This window comes from Salvelinus sp. IW2-2015, linkage group LG1 (genome assembly GCF_002910315.2).
Source record: "Salvelinus sp. IW2-2015 linkage group LG1, ASM291031v2, whole genome shotgun sequence".
Lineage (NCBI taxonomy): Eukaryota > Metazoa > Chordata > Actinopteri > Salmoniformes > Salmonidae > Salvelinus > Salvelinus sp. IW2-2015.
In genome coordinates this window covers 48,245,720-48,265,584 of record NC_036838.1, presented here as the reverse complement: position 1 = coordinate 48,265,584, position 19,865 = coordinate 48,245,720, and the positions used below count along the sequence as shown (strand labels likewise).

Genomic DNA, 19,865 nt, shown 5'->3' with positions numbered 1-19,865 from the left:
GATATGGTTCTCAATCAGAGGCAGGTGTTTTGCATTGTCTCTGATTGGGAACCATATTAAGGTAGCCTGTTTTCACTGTTGGTTTGTGGGTGATTGTTCCTGTTCRTGTGTTCACTAGTTCGGGACTGTAGCCTCGTTGGTTTTTCGTCTGTTTATTGTTTTTGTTCATATTGAGAAGTATTCTAATAAATTATGGATACGCACCACGCTGCGCTTTGGTCCTCTCCTTCTACCGACGAAAGACGTTACACCTCTGGTATAACAATAGTAGATTATATATTTTTTGGCCTCACCTGTTTTGCATGTTATTGTTTGCAAACATATCAGTTGTTTGCAAAAAAATCATTGAGTTAATAAGCCGCTTGCAAACATGGTCTCTTTCTTGCTTTCTTGAGTAAGGCAGCCCAAAATGCAGGTGTTTCAGCCAAGCTCAGTGTTTCCCGTGGTGGTGGGGCAGCAAGCGGAAAATATGGAGCGTAGGGGATGGTAATGTTCTCTAGTTGTGCCGTGATTGGCTCAGTGTTCTGTCACTCATGGGGACACTATGGGGACACTATCACCGCCAAGTCTAAGGGTAGAACTTTATGGAAGCCCCTTGGGTACTGCCATAATGAAGCATTATTTGTGCCCCGCTCAAAACAACTGTAAACTAGAAACTGGGAAATATGACTTCAATGAGTTCAAGAACTCAGGAAAAAACGAGCTACGACTGGAAAAATACGTTTTTGAACATTCATCCAAACAGACTATATGCAACTTTTCAGGGAAGTTAGGAACCAATAAACACAGGCAGTTATGAAAGCAATGGCTAGCTTTTTCAAACAGAAATTTGCATCCTGTAGAACAAACCTGTAGCACATAACCGCCATCGATAAGAGACAATACTGTGCAGCTGTATTCATCGACCTGGCCAAGGCTTTCGACTCTGTCAATCACCACATTCTTATCGGCAGACTCAACAGCCTTGGTTTCTCAAATGACTGCCTCGCCTGGTTCACCAACTACTTCTCAGAGTTCAGTGTGTCAAATCGGAGGGCCTGTTGTCCGGACCTCTGGCAGTCTCTATGGGGGTGCCACAGGGTTCAATTCTCGGGCCTACTCTTTTCTCTGTATACATCAATGATGTCACTCTTGCTGCTGGTGATTCTCTGATCCACCTCTACGCAGACGACACCATTCTGTGTACTTCTGGCCCCTCTTTGGACACTGTGTTAACTAACCTCCAGACGAGCTTCAATACCATACAACACTCCTCCCGTGGCCTCCAACTGCTCTTAAATGCAAGTAAAACTAAATGCGTGCTCTTCAACCGATCGCTGCCCACACCTGCCCGCCCTTCCAGCATCACTACTTTGGACGGTTCTGACCAAGAATATGTGGACAACTACAAATACCCAGGTGTCTGGTTAGACTGTAAACTCTCCTTCCAGACTCACATTAAGCATCTCCAATCCAAAATGAAATCTAGAATCAGCTTCCTATTTTCAACAAAGCATCCTTCACTCATGCTGCCAAACATACCCTTGTAAAACTGACTATCCTACCGATCCTTGACTTCGGCGATGTCATTTACAAAATAGCCTACAACACTCTACTCAGCAAATTGGATGCAGTCTATCACAGTGCCATCCGTTTTGTCACCAAAGCCCCATATACTACCCACCACTGCGACCTGTATGCTCTCGTTGGCTGGCCCTTGCTTCATATTCGTCGCCAAACCCACTGGCTCCAGGTCATCTATAAGTCTTTGCTAGGTAAAGCCCCGCCTTATCTCAGCTCACTGGTCACCATAGCAGCACCCACCCATAGCACGCGCTCCAGCAGATATATTTCACTGGTCACCCCCAAAGCCAATTCCTCCTTTGGCCGCCTTTCCTTCCAGTTCTCTRCTGCCAATGACTGGAACGAACAGCAAAAATCACTGAAGCTGGAGACTCATATCTCCCTTACTAACTTTAAGCACCAGCTGTCAGAGCAGCTCACAGACACTGCACCTGTACATAGCCCATCTGTAAATAGCCCATCCAACTACCTCATCCCCATACTGTTATTTATTTTGTTTATTTTGCTCCTTTGCACCCCAGAATCTCTACTTGCACACAAGTTTTATGCACATCTATCACTCCAGTGTTTAATTGCTATATTGTACTTATTTCGCCACTATGGCCTATTTATTGYCTTACCTCCCTTATCCTACCTCATTTGCACACACAGTATCATAGACTTTTTCTATTGTATTATTGACTGTATGTTTGTTTACTCCATGTRGAACTCTGTGTTGTTTGTGTTGCACTGCTTTGCTTTATCTTGGCCAGGTCACTGTTGTAAATGAGATCTTGATCTCAACTAGCCTACCTGGTTAAATAAAGGTTAAATAAAATTAAAAATTAAAAACCACTCAGCCATGCTGCCAAAACAACCTCTATCTCCATAAGAATGGAGACTGAACACTGCACCAAACTTTCCATTCCGAACTCTGACCTACAGCTCTCAGTAATTATGACTCAACAAACATGTAATTCTCTGTTCTAAGGAAAATAATACTGTTGTCCTGAAGTAGATAATGCTTTACGCTTTTGAGCCACTGAGCAAGGGTAGCATTTTGGGAGTGTATGTGAGTTCCTGTGCGTGTGTTAAGGGGGCGTTTGATATTCTAAGAATACCACCTACTGTAGAGCACCCATGGAGTTCAATGCCAGGGCATGCCCGTGACCCGACCTCAGCTGCTCTCGGTCCCTGCCAGGTCTGCCAGCCACACTGGGGCATCAAAGGGAGGACAGGCAGAGCACCTGTGTCTGTCTGTCTATCTGAGGGACAAAAGGACAGAACGCTCTCAAGATTCTATATGCCACCCTATTAATCCATGAGCCGGGGGGGGGTGGTCAGGCTCACTTGGGGAGACGATTTCTCATAGTGATTTTCTTGAAGGTCTTTGTCCCTAGAGTTGAAGCATGTGTGATAGCAGTGCAGCAATGGCAGCTTTCTCTGTCTTTTCACTCTTTCTGCCATGGCTGCAATATGAGACATCATCACCCAAAGTGAGCCCGACGGCCCAAATTTGTGGGTCTGGCTCATGAACTACAGTGGGGAGAACAAGTATTTGATACACTGACAATTTTGCAGGTTTTCCTACATACAAAGCATGTAGAGGTCTGTAATTTTTATCATAGGTACACTTCAACTGTGAGAGACGGAATCTAAAACAAAAATCCAGAAAATCACATTGTATGATTTTTAAKTAATTAATTTGCATTTTATTGCATGACATAAGTATTTGATACATCAGAAAAGCAGAACTGAATATTTGGTACAGAAACCTTAGTTTGCAATTACAGAGATCATACGTTTCCTGTAGTTCTTGACCAGGTTTGCACACACTGCAGCAGGGATTTTGGCCCACTCCTCCATACAGACCTTCTCCAGATCCTTCAGGTTTCGGGGCTGTCGCTGGGCAATACGGACTTTCGGCTCCCTCCAAAGATTTTCTATTGGGTTCAGGTCTGGAGACTGGCTAGGCCACTCCAGGACCTTGAGATGCTTCTTACGGAGCCACTCCTTAGTTGCCCTGGCTGTGTGTTTCGGGTCGTTGTCATGCTGGAAGACCCAGCCACGACCCATCTTCAATGCTCTTACTGAGGGAAGGAGGTTGTTGGTCAAGATCTCGCGATACATGGCCCCATCCATCCTCCCTTCAATACGGTGCAGTCGTCCTGTCCCCTTTGCAGAAAAGCATCCCCAAAGAATGATGTTTCCACCTCCATGCTTCACGGTTGGGATGGTGTTCTTGGGGTTGTACTCATCCTTCTATTCCTCCAAACACGGCGAGTGGAGTTTAGAGCAAAAAGCTCTATTTTTGTCTCATCAGACCACATGACCTTCTCCCATTCCTCCTCTGGATCATCCAGATGGTCATTGGCAAACTTCAGACGGGCCTGGACATGCGCTGGCTTGAGCAGGGGGACCTTGCGTGCACTGCAGGATTTTAATCCATGACGGCGTAGTGTGTTACTAATGGTTTTCTTTGAGACTGTGGTCCCAGCTCTCTTCAGGTCATTGACCAGGTCCTGCCGTGTAGTTCTGGGCTGATCCCTCACATTCCTCATGATCATTGATGCCCCACGAGGTGAGATCTTGCATGGAGCCCCAGACCGAGGGTGATTGACCGTCATCTTGAACTTCTTCCATTTTCTAATAATTGTGCCAACAGTTGTTGCCTTCTCACCAAGCTGCTTGGCTATTGTCCTGTAGCCCATCCCAGCCTTGTACAGGTCTACAATTTATCCCTGATGTCCTTACACAGCTCTCTGGTCTTGGCCATTGTGGAGAGGTTGGAGTCTGTTTGATTGAGTGTGTGGACAGGTGTCTTTTATACAGGTAACGAGTTCAAACAGGTGCAGTTAATACAGGTAATGAGTGGAGAACAGGAGGGCTTCTTAAAGAAAAACTAACAGGTCTGTGAGAGCCGGAATTCTTACTGGTTGGTAGGTGATCAAATACTTATGTCATGCAATAAAATGCAAATTAATTACTTAAAAATCATACAATGTGATTTTCTGGATTTTTGATTTTAGATTCCGTCTCTCACAGTTGAAGTGTACCTATGATAAAAATGACAGACCTCTACATGCTTTGTAAGTAGGAAAACCTGCAAAATCGGCAGTGTATCAAATACTTGTTCTCCCCACTGTATATGCTGTGGCCTCAAAGGCAGAGGTGCACTATATCCACAAAAGTATGTGTACACCTGCTCATCGAACATCTCATTCCAAAATCATGGGCATTAATATGGAGTTGGTCCCCCCTTTGATACGATAACAGCCTCCACTCTTCTGGGAAGGCTTTCCACTAGATGTTGGAACATTGCTGCGCGGACTTGCTTCCATTCAGCCACAAGAGCTTTATAGAGGTTGGGTACTGATGTTGGGAGATTACGCCTGGCTCACAGTCGGCGTTCCAATTCATCCCAAAGGTGTTCAATGGGGTTGAGGCCAGAGCTCTGTGCAGGCCAGTCAAGTTTTTCCACACTGATCTCATCAAACCATTTCTGTATGGACCTCGCTTTGTGCACAGGGGCATTGTGTTGATATTGATATATGTTGAAACAGGAAAGAGCCTTCCCCAAACTGTTTCCACAAAGTTGAAAGCCATGAAAAACAGCCCCAGACCATTATACCTCCACCACCAAAGTTTACAGTTGGCACTATGTATTGGGTCAGGTAGCGTTCTCCTGGCATCCACCAAACCCAGATTAGTTCGTCGGACTGCCATAAAAGAACGTGTTTCAACTGCTCCAGAGTCCAATGGCGGCGAGCTTTACACCACTCTTAAGCTTGTGTGCGGCTGCTCGGCCATGAAAACCCAATTCATGAAGCTCCCGACGAACAGGTATTGTGCTGACATTGCTTCCAGAGGAAGTTTGGAACTCGGTAGTGAGAGTTGCAACCGAGGACAGGCGTTTTTTACGCGTAACGCACTTCAGCACTTCAGCCCCGTTCTGTGAGCTTGTGTGGCCTACCACTTCGTGGCTGAGCCGTTGTTGCTCCTAGACGTTTCCACTTCACAATAACAACACTTACAGTTGACAGCGGGGCAGCTCTAGCAGGGCAGAAATTTGATGACTTGTTGGAAAGATGGCATTCTATGATGGTGCCACTTTGAATGTCACTGAGCTCTTCAGTGAGAACATTCTACTGCCAATGTTTGTCTATGGAGATTGCATGGTTGTGTGCTCGATTTKATACACCTGTCAGCAACGGGTGTGGCTGAAATGGCCAAATCCACTAATTTGAAGGGGTGTCCACATGCTTTTGTATATACAGTGCATTCAAAAAGTTTTCAGAYCCCTTCACTTTTTCAAAATTTTTGCAATGTTACAGCCTTCTTCTAAAATGGATTTTAAAATATAAATAATTCTCATCAATCTACACACAATACCCCATAATGACAAAGCAAAAACTGTTTTWAAAWWWWTKTTTGCTAAATAAATATCACATTTACATAAGTATTCAGATCTTTTACTCAGTACTTTGTTGAAGCACCTTTGACAGCGATTACAGCCTTGAGTCTTCTTGGGTCTGACGCTACAAGCTTGGCACACCTGTATTTGGGGAATTTCTCCAATTCTTCTCTGCAGATCCTCTCAAGCTCTGTCAGGTTGGATGGGGAGCGCCGCTGCACTGCTATTTTCAGGTCTCTCCAAAGATGTGCGATCGGGTTCAAGTCCAGGCTCTGGCTGGGCCACTCAAGGACATTCAGAGACTTGTCCCAAAACCACCCCTGCGTTCTCTTGGCTGTGTGCTTAGGGTTGTTGTCCTGTTGGAGGGTGAACATTCGCCCCAGTCTAAGGTCCTGAGTGCTCTGAAGGATCTCTCTGTACTTTACTCTGTTCATCTTTCCCTCAAACCTGACTAGTCTCCCAGTCATTATGGGGTATTGTGTGTAGATTGATGAGGGACATTTAAAAAAAATGTTTTTTACGTTTACATGTTTATTATTATTATTATATATTTTTTTACCTTTATTTAACTAGGCAAGTCAGTTAAGAACAAATTCTTATTTACAATGCCGGCCTACCCCGGTCAAACCCTAACGACGCTGGGCCAATTGTGAGGCTGTAATGTAACAAAATGGGGAAAATGGGTCTAAATACTTTCCGAATGCACTGTATCTGTCACGTTCCTGACCTGTTTTCTGTTAGTTTGTGTATGTGTTAGCTGGTCAGGACGTGAGTTTGGGTGGGCAGTCTATGTTTTCTGTTTCTATGTTGGTTTAAGGGTGACCTGATATGGCTCTCAATTAGAGGCAGGTGGTTTTCATTTCCTCTGATTGAGAGCCATATTAAGGTAGGTGTTTTCACACTGTTTGTTTGTGGGTGGTTGTCTTCCGTGTCTGTATGTTATTTCGTACCACACGGGACTGTTTCGGTGTGTATGTAGTCTGTTCCTGTTCGTGCGTTCTTCGTGTCTATGTAAGTTCTCATGTTTAGGTCAGTCTACGTCGTTTGTTATTTTGTATCATTTCAAGTGTAGTTCGTGTTYGTTTTTCGTCTTGTCAATAAATTCATTATGTATTCACAACCCGCTGCACCTTGGTTCAATCCCTGCTCCTCCTCTTCGGATGAAGAGGAGGAGGACAGCCGTTACAGTATCTATGTATCTTATGTGTTAACTAAGCAGATCAAAGAGGGCTGAGGCGTAAATAGGGTTGCAAAATTCAGGGAACTTTCAACAAATTTCCTGGTTTTCCAGAAATCCTGGGTGGTGGATTCATCTTTCTCTCCCTTGATCTGCCCACCTTGACCAAAGCAGTTCAGTTACAGGTCACTGAGGCCCTAATGTACCAAGCACTAAACCGCTAATCCCCATGCTTTACTGGAGTGAGAAAATCCAATTCCAGAGATCTGTAATTCCATCAACCTTATTAGGCACCACAGTGGCTGTTCTATCTCTGGGGACCAGGGATTGAGTGGAGAGGAGGGAACAGGGAAGGAGAGGATTGGCTAGCGCTATGGCAGGGACCCTCTCAACACTGGAAGAAATAGAGAGGAAAGAAGGGGGGTAAATTGGAAGAAATGGAACTGAATGATGAGAAGATGAACACAGAAACTGAAGAAAAGAGAGTCAGAATGATCAAGAGAGATCCATAGCCAGGGGTTGCAATCTTGTTAGTCCTACAAGAATGCTTCCAAATAGATATGCAGAAGTGTTGAAGCTAAAGCTGTCTATCTAAATGATGAGCCACAGAATCATTACGAGAACACATTAATCATTTACCTCTCTTTCTGCAGTCATAATAACATGAAATGGTAGATGAGGACTCCTTCACATGGTATGTTACAGTATCTTCAAGCAGCAAAAGAAAAGTTGAAGTAATTTTAAAAGATTAGAGAACATGAGGAACTCATTGCCTCTGTCAGAAACATCAATCACTGTCCTCACATGATTGCCTTCCTTCTCTTCTCCCTGTTGCTCACCATGGTGCCTTTAATGTTTGTTCCCATTCCACCAGTGCACCACTACTGTAGTCATTTAATCAGAGCATCGATGGGCAACATAGCACCACTGTTATCTAAGACCTGTCTTCCATTGTTGTCCCTCATTGTTGTCCAGGAGGGAGGAGAGAAGAAGGGAGGGAGGGTGTGTTTGTTTGCTGCTGCTGTCCTAATGGGGAACATGGGAAATGCCTCAGAAGGGGATGGTCAGGATGCAGAAAACAATTTTTGTTGAAAAGGGGATGGCAGGGATGCAGAGGGTAAGATGACGATGGTCATGATAATAATTGTTATAATGATAAGGATGCTTGTGACCTCAACCAAAGCATCTCAGACTGAAGGGTATGAGTACTTCAAGATTTCTCCTCTTGAAAATATGAGGGAAACTACAAAGTTTATTTGAAAAGTAATTCAACACAATGCCAGACAAAACTGATCAGAGGACGACACAAAAGCAGTGATCYATTTGAAATCGAAGGTTGAATCTTACTGACAACACTGGTGTTCGATATGTCCAGTGTAAGAGCCCAGTGTTCATTTATCTCCAGTGATGCAGGACTCTTAAGTCTCCACTCTGGGGCTTACTAGTTGGCTGTAATTACATTTCTCTGCAGGACACATACACTGCAGCATTGCTCACATAGATAGCAGATTGGAATCACATTGCACACGCCTCCACACAAAGAGCACACATACACACATATACAAACATACACACATATAGAAACAGTCTTCTCTCGCGACATCAGTTCATCAGTAAAGTGACACTTCAAAACCCTAATTAAAGAGGCCCTCTCAGCCACTATCATTAAAGAGTAGAGCTGCAGGCTGAGATGAAAACAGTGATCTCCAGATATCTTATCATTACAGGGCCTAGCACACAATAGCTCATACATACTGATGAACAGGGAACACAGAGAGGAACAKGAGCACTAGATACAGGGCTAGTTATAGGCCTCACTCATTGCTAAAAATAATAGAGACAGTCACCATCCTCCAAATCATCCTCCAATGTTAATCATGCTCTTTACATCTCAGTCTTTCAGCATTATTTTGTCTCCTCTTTCAACCTCCAGCTCTGTCTATAATTGGCCAGACATGTCACCTTGAGTGTTGTCACTGTCACTGATATCTGCCTCCTGTCACTCCTGTGGGCTGGCTCTGTGGTTAGTGTGTAATGGCCTGCCAATATGTCTTCCCCCTATCTGGGAGACACCAGACGTGTCCTGTACTCAAGTCAACAACTGTCAATACTACAGTCTCTACATGCAGTATCTACAGTACATAACATTCTACACTCATGCATGTTTGCATAGCTTCGAACCAAACTCTCTCCCAGCACATGTAAGCACATTCCCTCTTAAACTTAGACTACACATGCAACCCTTTTATGTATTCCCACTGAGCCACAGCAGACAGCCTCTCAACAGGTCTCAAGGTTAAGCCTAGAGCTGAGAGTGTGTGTGAGGACAAAGACAGAAAGAGCATACAAGGTATAATGTGTGTGTGTGTATGTGTATGTGTGTGTGTGTGTGTTTGTGTGTGTGTGTGTGCGTGCGTGTGTGTAGGTGCGTGTGCCTGAACCAGCGTAATGCCTAGGGGCTAGCTGACAGGTTGACTAAACAGGAGCAGCCTCCTCCAGTCCACCGTCTTTTAGAGAAAAGAGGCCAGTTGAGCTGAGGCCAGTTGAGCTCCAGCCTCCAGCAGCAGAATGCTCAGTAAATAATGAATGTCTTAACTACAGATCTCTGCCACCTCTAACAAACAGCCCTCCATCCCTCCAGTCAGTAGCAGCATCTAGCCATCCAGGCAGCCAAACCAGTGTCAGGCATTAATATTTCAGCCTCAGTTCTACTCTCTATCTCAGCACTCAGAGAGCACTCACTACCGCCTGATCCTTTTGACCCATAAAGACACAGACAAAACACTGATGTGAACATCTAAACTAGTCTAGCCTACTGCTGGGACATGACAAGAGAGCTGTTTCTACTCTGTAGTGTATCTATTTTTGAAAGAACAATTGTTGTGCATGTACATTCAACAAAGAACATATTTCCATGTTCTTTAACAATGGCGTTATACTGTATACATCTGATATAAACACAAGATTAAATAATACAGTATTTTCTCATATATTATGACAATGCAAAGACCAACAGCAAAACCAAAAGAATGTGAAATATCAGAGAGAGGACCAAACCAATACTGTAACCCAAAAGAACAGAAACCACATCAAGAACACATATGAGTGGAGTCAGTGTGAGCAGAACAATGCTCTACAAGATGGATGAATCTCTTAACTCTTAAACTCCTTTCTTGATAAACCTAGGGGGAAATTGTAAACTTTCGGAATAATCTGTAAAATCAGTGCCCTATTTATAAAAGATCCAAACTCCTGTGCTAATAGGCACAGTATTGGCATCTCAAGTCGCCCACTAACATATACAGTGACTTACTGTAATAATGCTTATTATAAAGCTACATGCCTAATGGGCTGCGCTGAGACAATGATTTATCAGTGACCCAAGCCCTGCTCAGATAATCTCTACCATCATGTTGCTGAGTTGTCGTAGTGCTGCTGCAAATGTACATTGTCCCAGGGGCGTTGGCAGTCATAATGTAAGTAACCTCATTTTTGTCCCTCTAACTCCTCTGAATGCGTCTGTCAATCCTACAGCTGTTGTATGCATTAATCATGCGCCTATGAACCTAAGTAATGCTGTTAGCACTGAGGCGGTTTGCCGTAGTAGGATATCCACTGTGTGAAGCTCACCACGCACATTAGCTCAAACATAAATATCACTGTCATGTCTACCTCTCATAAGCCTCCCAGTAAAGCAATAAAGCACACCAGAAAAGTTCGAAAAATAGACCACATTAACATATGTAGTCTAAGAAACAAGGTTCATGAAATCGATAACTTTCTAGTAATTGATAACATTCATATATACTCATTATCTCTGAAACTCACTTAGATAATTCATAACTTTGATGATACAGTGCTAGCAATACATGGTTTCAACATCTTCAGAAGAGACAGGAATACCAATGGTGGAGGTGTTGCAATATACAGTGGGGAAAACAAGTATTTGATACACTGACGATTTTGCAGCTTTTTCTACTTACAAAGCATGTAGAGGTCTGTCATTTTTATCATAGGTACACTTCAACTGTGAGAGACGGAATCTAAAACAAAAATCCAGAAAATCACATTGTATGATTTTTAAGTAATTAATTTGCATTTTATTGCATGACATAAGTATTTGATCACCTACCAACCAGTAAGAATTCCAGCTCTCACAGACCTGTTAGTTTTTCTTTAAGAAGCCCTCCTGTTCTCCACTCATTACCTGTATTAACTGCACCTGTTTGAACTCGTTACCTGTATAAAAGACACCTGTCCACACACTCAATCAAACAGACTCCAACCTCTCCACAATGGCCAAGACCAGAGAGCTGTGTAAGGACATCAGGGATAAAATTTAGACCTGCACAAGGCTGGGATGGGCTACAGGACAATAGGCAAGCAGCTTGGTGAGAAGGCAACAACTGTTGGCACAATTATTAGAAAATGGAAGAAGTTCAAGATGATGGTCAATGACCCTCGGTCTGGGGCTCCATGCAAGATCTCACCTCGTGGGGCATCAATGATCATGAGGAAGGTGAGGGATCAGCCCAGAACTACACGGCAGGACCTGGTCAATAACCTGAAGAGAGCTGGGACCACAGTCTCAAAGAAAACCATTAGTAACACACTACGCCGTCATGGATTAAAATCCTGCAGCGCACGCAAGGTCCCCCTGCTCAAGCCAGCGCATGTCCAGGCCCATCTGAAGTTTGCCAATGACCATCTGGATGATGCAGAGGAGGAATGGGAGAAGGTCATGTGGTCTGATGAGACAAAAATAGAGCTTTTTGGTCTAAACTCCACTCGCCGTGTTTGGAGGAAGAAGAAGGATGAGTACAACCCCAAGAACACCATCCCAACCGTGAAGCATGGAGGTGGAAACATCATTCTTTGGGGATGCTTTTCTGCAAAGAGGACAGGATGACTGCACCGTATTGAGGGGAGGATGGATGGGGCCATGTATCGCAGATCTTGGCCAACAACCTCCTTCCCTCAGTAAGAGCATTGAAGATGGGTCGTCATGACAACGACCCGAAACACACAGCCAGGGCAACTAAGGAGTGGCTCCGTAAGAAGCATCTCAAGGTCCTGGAGTGGCCTAGCCAGTCTCCAGACCTGAACCCAATAGAAAATCTTTGGAGGGAGCTGAAAGTCCGTATTGCCCAGCGACAGCCCCGAAACCTGAAGGATCTGAAGAAGGTCTGTATGGAGGAGTGGGCCAAAATCCCTGCTGCAGTGTGTGCAAACCTGGTCAAGAACTACAGGAAACGTATGATCTCTGTAATTGCAAACAAAGGTTTCTGTACCAAATATTAAGGTCTGCTTTTCTGATGTATCAAATACTTATGTCATGCAATAAAATGCAAATTAATTACTTAAAAATCATACAATGTGATTTTCTGGATTTTTGTGTTATGATAAAAATTACAGACCTCTACATGCTTTGTAAGTAGGAAAACCTGCATAATTGGCAGTGTATCAAATACTTGTTCTCCCCACTGTATGTCTAGAGTCATATTCCTGTAAAGCTTGGTGTGGATATCATGTCAAACGCTGTTGAAGTAATATGGCTACAGTTTTACCTGCCTCACCTAAAGCACATTCTTGTGGGAAGCTGCAACAGAATGCTAATTGTCAATATTTGGGCTATATGTGTGAAATGCTCGATAATATATGTGATATCAACAGAGAAGTGTATTTTCTGGATGACTTAAATACTGACTGGCTTTTATCAAGCTGCCCACTCAAGAAAAAGCTTCAAACTGTAACTAGGGCCTGCAACCTGGTTCAGGTTATCAGTCAACCTACCATGTATTGATCACATATTTACTAATGCTGCAGAAATCTGCTCTAAAGCAGTATCCAAATCCATCAGATGTAGTGATCATAATATAGTAGCCATATCTAGGAAAACCAAAGTTCCAAAGGCTGGGCCTAATATAAACTCAGCAAAAAAGAAACGTCCTCTCACTGTCAACTGCGTTTATTTAACTTAACATGTGTAAATATTTGTATGAACATAACAAGATTCAACAACTGAGACATAAACTRAACAAGTTCCACATACATGTGACTAACATAAATGGAATAATATGTCCCTGAACAAAGGGGGGGTCAAAATCAAAGGTAAAAGTCAGTATCTGGTGTGGCCACCAGCTGCATTAAGTACTGCAGTGCATCTCCTCCTCATGGACTGCACCAGATTTGCCAGTTCTTGCTGTGAGATGTTACCCCACTCTCCACCAAGGCACCTGAAAGTTCCCGGACATTTCTGGGGGGAATGGCCCTAGCCCTCACCCTCTGATCCAACAGGTCCCAGACGTGATCAGTGGGATTGTGATCCGGGCTCTTTGCTGGCCATGGCAGAACACTGACATTCCTGTCTTGCAGGAAGTCACGCACAGAACGAGCAGTATGGCTGGTAGCATTGTCATGCTGGAGGGTCATGTCAGAATGAGCCTGCAGGAAGGGAGGAGGGAGGAGGGAGGAGGAGGTCTTCCCTGTAACACACAGAGTTGAGATTGCCTGCAATGACAACAAGCTCAGTCCGATGATGCTGTGACACACCGCCCCAGACCATGACGGACCCTCCACCTCCAAATCGATCCCGCTCCAGAGTACAGACCTCGGTGTAACGCTCATTCCTTAAATTCCTCATTCCTACAATAAACGCGAATCTGACCATCACCCCTGGTGAGACAAAACCGCGACTCGTCAGTGAAGAGCACTTTTTGCCAGTCCTGTCTGGTCCAGAAACGATGGGTTTGTGCTAATAGGCGACGTTGTTGCCGGTGATGTCTGGTGAGGACCTGCCTTACAACAGGCCTACAAGCCCACAGTCCAGCCTCTCTCAGCCTATTGCGGACAGTCTGAGCACTGATGGAGGGATTGTGTCGGGCAGTGTCGGGCAGCACTCGGGCTGTTGTTGTTGCCATCCTGTACCTGTCCTGCAGGTGCGATGTTCGGATGTACCGATCCTGTGCAGGTGTTGTTACACGTGGTCTGCCACTGCGAGGACGGTCAGCTGTCCGTCCTGTCTCCCTGTAGCACTGTCTTAGGCGTCTCACAGTACGGATATTGCAATTTATTGCCCTGGCCACATCTGCAATCCTCATGCATCCTTGCAGCATGCCTAAGGCACGTTCACGCAGATGAGCAGGGACCCTGAGCATCTTTCTTTTGGTGTTTTTCAGAGTCAGTAGAAAGGCCTCTTTAGTGTCCTAAGTTTTCATAACTGTGACCTTAGTTGCCTACCGTCTGTAAGCTGTTAGTGTCTTAACGACCGTTCCACAGGTGCATGTTCATTAATTGCTTATGGTTAAWTTAACAAGCATGGGAAACAGTGTTTAAACCCTTTACAATGAAGATCTGTGAAGTTATTTGGATTTTTATGAATTATCTTTGAAAGACAGGGTCCTGAAAAAGGGACGTTTCTTTTTTTGCTGAGTTTAGTATGAGAGGTCATGCAATAGGTTTTGTAGTGATTCCTATGTTGAAGATGTAAATAATATTTGCTGATCTGTGATGTGTAATGAGGACCAACCAGACACTGAACTTGACACATTTATGAAATTGCTTATTCCAATTACCAATAAGCAAGCACTATTAAGAGAATGCCTGTAAAAACTGTTAAATCCCCTTGGATTGATGAGGAATTTAAAAAATGTGTAGTTGAGATGGATGAGGCAAAATGAATGGCAAATAAGTCTGGCTGCACAGTCGATTGTCAAATGTACTGCAAATTGAGAAATCATGTTACTAAACTTAACAAAAAGAAGAAACTGTACTGTGAAACAAAGATAAATTATTTAAAGAATGATGGTATAAATCTTTGGAGCACATTAAATTACATTTTGGGCAAAAGGTAAAACTCAGCTCCTGTCACGCCCTGGCCTTAGGTATCTTTGTTTTCTTTATTATTTTAGGTCAGGGTGTGACATGGGGGATGTTTGTGTGTTTTTGTCTCGTATAGGGTGTTTGTATTGTATAGTTTTTTTTTGTAGATTTCATGGGGTTGTGTTCAGTGTAGGTGTTTAAATATGTCTATGGTTGCCTGGATTGGTTCTCAATTAGAGACAGCTGTCATTAGTTGTCTCTGATTGAGAGCCATATTTAGGCAGCCATAGTCATTAGGTAGGTTGTGGGTAATTGTCTATGTGTAGTGTTTAGTGTCAGCACTATTTGTTTATATAGCGTCACGGTCGTTTGTTGTTGTTAGTTTGGTAAAGTGTCTTGTTTCCGTCTTCATTATACAAGCAAGCAGAGTGTGCATATTAATCACGCTGCTGCCTAATGGTCCTCTCTTTCACCTAACAACGATGTGGACAGAATCACCACCATACCAGGACCAAGCAGCGTGAGAAGCGGCAGCGCAAGAGGAATGGCAATGGAGCCAGAGTCTGGACTAACTACGTGGGAGGAGATCGACAGGTGGGCGATCGACCCAGGGAGAATGCCGGAGCCCGCCTGGGATTTCTGAGACAGTGTGAGGAGGGATACTGGCGAATGGAGGCAGCACGACGACGCGGTAGGAGCCCGAGAGGTCAAGCCCAACAATGTATTGGGGGGTGGCTACAAGGGAGTGTGGGCGGAAGTCAGGTGGAGACCTGCGCCAACTCCCCGAGCTTACCGTGCGAGCGAAAGAACGGGCAGACACGTGTTATGCGTAAAGCGAACGGTGGTCTCTGTACGTGTGCATAGCCCGGTGCGGTAACATTCCAGCTCCACGTATGGGCCGGCTAGATAGATGCATATGAGCCAGGTGCCATGAAGCCGGCTCAACGCGTCTGGTCTCCAGTGCGTCTCCTCGGGCCGGATATACATGCGCACCAGCCTTACGCATGGTGTCCACGGTTCGCCAACACAGCCCAGTGGGGTTATTCCACCTCCCGCACTGGTCGGGCTACGGGGAGCATTCAACCAGGTAGGTTGGGCAGGCTCGGTGCTCAAGGGAGCAGGTACGGCCCGCACGGTCCGGTATATCCGCGCACCCTCCCGCCCCAGCCCAGTACCACCAGTTCCAGCACCACGCACCAAGCCTCCTGTGCGTCTCCAGAGCCCTGTGCGTCTGTTGCTGCTCCCGCCACTAGCCTTGAGGTACGTGTCCTTAGCCCGGTACCACCAGTTCCCAGCACCACGCACCAGGCCTACTGTGAGCCTCAGCCGGCCAGAGTCCTGCCGCCTGCCCACGCCGTCTGCGCTGTCCGTTCTGCCCAGTGTCGCCTGCACTGCCCGTCTGGCCCACCGCCGTCTGAGCTGCCGTCTGTCCTGCAGGCTTCAAGCCGCCGTCTGTCCGTGAGCCCGAGCCGTCCGTCAGTCAGGAGCCTTCAAGCCGTCCGTCGGCACGAGCCGCTAGAGCCGTCCGTTGGTCACGAGCCGCTAGAGCCGCCGCCAGTCAGGAGCAGTCAGAGCCGCCCGCCAGTCAGGAGCAGCCAGAGCGCCCGCAGTCAGGAGCAGCCAGAGCCGCCGCAGTCAGGAGCAGCCCAGAGCCCAGCCGCCAGTCAGGCAGCAGCAGAGCCGCCGCCAGCCAGGATCTGCCAGAGCCGTCATCAGCAGGATCTGCCAGAGCGTCCGCCAGTCATGAGCTGCCCCTCAGTCCGGCTACCCCTCAGTCGGAGCTGCCCCTCAGTCCAGTGGCGCCCTCTAGGATGCTATTCAGTCCAGGACTCGCTGAAAGGGTCGCCGCTCCAGAGGCCACCAAAGCGGGTAGTGACTATGGTGAAAGTGGGGGCCACGTCCCGCACCCGAGCCGCCCGTAGCAGGCCCACCGGACCCTCCCTTCTGTGTCAGGTTTGCGCCGGAGTCCGCACCTTTGGGGGGGGTACTGTCACGCCCTGGCCTAGTTTATCTTGTTTTCTTTATATATTTAGGTCAGGGTGTGACATGGGGGATGTTTTGTGTGTTTTGTCTCGTATAGGGTGTTTGTATTGTATAGTTTTTTTGTAGATTTCATGGGTTTTGTTCAGTGTAGGTGTTTATATTGTCTATGGTTGCTGAGTTGGTTCCAATTAGAGACAGCTGTCATTAGTTGTCTCTGATTGAGAGCCATATTTAAGGCAGCCATAGGTATTAGGTAGGTTGTGGTAATTGTCAATGTGTAGTGTTTAGTGTCAGCACTATTTGTTTATATAGCTTCTTTGTTGTTTGTAAAAGTGTTTGTTTCGTCTTCATTATAAAGAGAAGATGTATCATTATCACGCTGCGCCTTGGTCCTCTCTTTCACCTAACAACGATCGTGACAGCTCCATCATTCATTGAATCAGATGGCATCACAAAACGACTTTAATAATTGTTTTCATTTGCAAGATTAGCAAACTTAGGCATGCCAACAGCATGACATGCCAACAACAAATTCTGAACCAACACATCCATGCATAACTGACCAAATTATGAAAGACAAACATTGTCATTTTGAATTCTGTAAAGTGAGTGGTGAGTGTGTGGAAGAGGTGAAACAATTATTGTTGTCTATCAACAATTACCAGCTACCTGAATCTGAACATTTGGATGGAAAATTACTGAGGATGATAGCGGACGATATTGCCACTCCTATTTGCCATCTCTTCAATCTAAGCGTACAGGAAAGTGTGTGTCCTCAGGCCTGGAGGGAAGCAAAGTCATTCCGCTACCCAAGAATAGCAAAGCACCCGTTACTGGCTCAAACAGCCAACCAATAAGCCTGTTACCAACCCTTAGTAAACTTTTGGATAAAAAATGTGTTTGACCAGATACAATGCAATTTCACTGTAAACAAATTAACAACAGATTTTCAGCACGCTTATAGGGAAGAGCATTCAACGTGTAAGGCACTTACACAAATGACTGATGATTGGCTGAGAAATGTATAATACAAAGATTGTGAGAGCTGTTTTGTTAGACTTAAGTGCAGCTTTTGACATTATCGATAATAATCTGCTGCTGGAAAAACGTACAGTACCAGTAAAAAGTTTGGAAACATCTTATTCAAGTTCAAGTTTTCCTTTATTTTTACCTTTTTCTACATTGTAGAATAATAGTGAAGACATCAAAACTATGAAAAAACACATATGGAATCATGTTGTAACCAAAAAAATGTTAATCAAATTAATATATATTTCATATTTGAGATTCTTCAAAGTAGCCACCCTTTGCCTTGATGACAGCTTTGCACACTCTTGGCATTCTCTCAACCAGCTTCATGAGGTAGTCGCCTGGAATGCATTTCAATTAACAGGTGTACCTTGTTAAAAGTTAATTTGTGGAATTTCTGTCCTTTTTAATGCGTTTGAGTTGTGTTGTGGTAAAAGACCAAGTCAATAGAAAGCCGAACAACGCTTTATTATGAACAGACCTCTCCCCATCTTAGCTCCTGTTGTATCAATATGTTTTGACCATGACAGGCCCTAGTTCTGTTGCACCTGGACTACTGTCCAGTTGTGTGGTCAGGTGCCACAAAGAGGGAAAATTGCAATTGGCCCAGAACAGGGCAGCACGGCTGGCCATTAAATGTACACAGAGATCTAACAATAATAGTATGCATGTCAATCTCTCCTGGCTCAAATTCCACAACAGCCTAATGCAAAGTCAGATACTTTGTGAAGGAGTCAGTGCCACCTGCATGTGAGTATTACGTCCTCCTCCAATAAGCAGAGAAGATGATGATGATGATGGTGGTGGTGACAGTAAATCTCATGGAGGCGAGTCCAATAGAGAAGAGCGGTGAAGTGTAAAGTAGAGCAAAGCTACAGTACTATACCTCCCAGCTGTGTTCCTCAGTAGCGATGTCCCTGGTTGGAGTGAGTGAGGCGACACACGTAGGATACACACAAAGCTCCGTCCGTCAGTTCACACACACACCTGCTCTGACCAGTCCTGGACACACTCCTGTCCTGTGCCCTAGTATCCGCTCTGCTGGCAGTCTGAGAGTCTAACCCCCACATAGCCCGACGTTGAAAGCCTGCTGTTATAGATGAACACACAAGTGAAAGGAGGGAGGCGTGGTTTCAGATGAGATAGATAAAAGAGGGAGGGAGAAGGAGAGAAGGTCCCTCAATCTGCAATTCATTTTTTCCTCACTCCCCTTTTCACAGCGTCTCTGTCTCCCTTTCCCTCTCTATCACATAATTATCTTGCACTCTTTAACATTCACTCACACACACTCCTGAAACGCTCTAGCTCTCTTATTCTCCAACACACTGAAACTCCCTCTGTTTCTCCATCTCTCTTTCTCCTCGTGGTCCTCACGGTCTCCCCCTCTTTCTCTATCCCCTTCTCTTTTTCTCCCACTCTTTTCTTCATATCTCTTTCTACTTGTCAATTTCACCCTAATTTTCTCCCTGTCTTTTTCTCTCTCTTTCTCTCGCTCGACTCTCATTCATGTGGCTGTGGTGTGTGTGAGTGAATCAGGGCAGATCTAGCCATCTGTTGGAGCCTCTGCGCTTTACCTATTCACAGACTCATAAAGGCAGGGCCAGGGAGAGGAGAGAGAGAAAGGAAGGGGAGGGAACCAGGGATCAATCTTAATGCTGGAGAGCGGGAGAGGAGAGGAGAGGAGAGGAGAGGAGAGGAGAGGGAGAGGGAGAGTTTGGCATACACACTATATTTATTAGCCTGGCACCTCTAATAGGCTCGCTGGCATGGCCATGCCCGTTTAGAGGAACAGATACCAACAACCTGAAGAGAGGAATATGCATTCAAGTACAAACGCATGCACACCCACCCAACACCACGCCCACACACCATACACACATGAATGCATACACACACACG

General features: G+C 45.2%; 1 pseudogene; it reads right to left on the bottom strand.

Annotated features, from left to right (window-relative positions):
• Positions 1–19,441, bottom strand: part of LOC111977083 (extracellular sulfatase Sulf-2-like) — a 94,452-nt pseudogene extending 75,011 nt beyond the window's left edge.
• Positions 19,442–19,865: the final 424 nt, after the last annotated feature.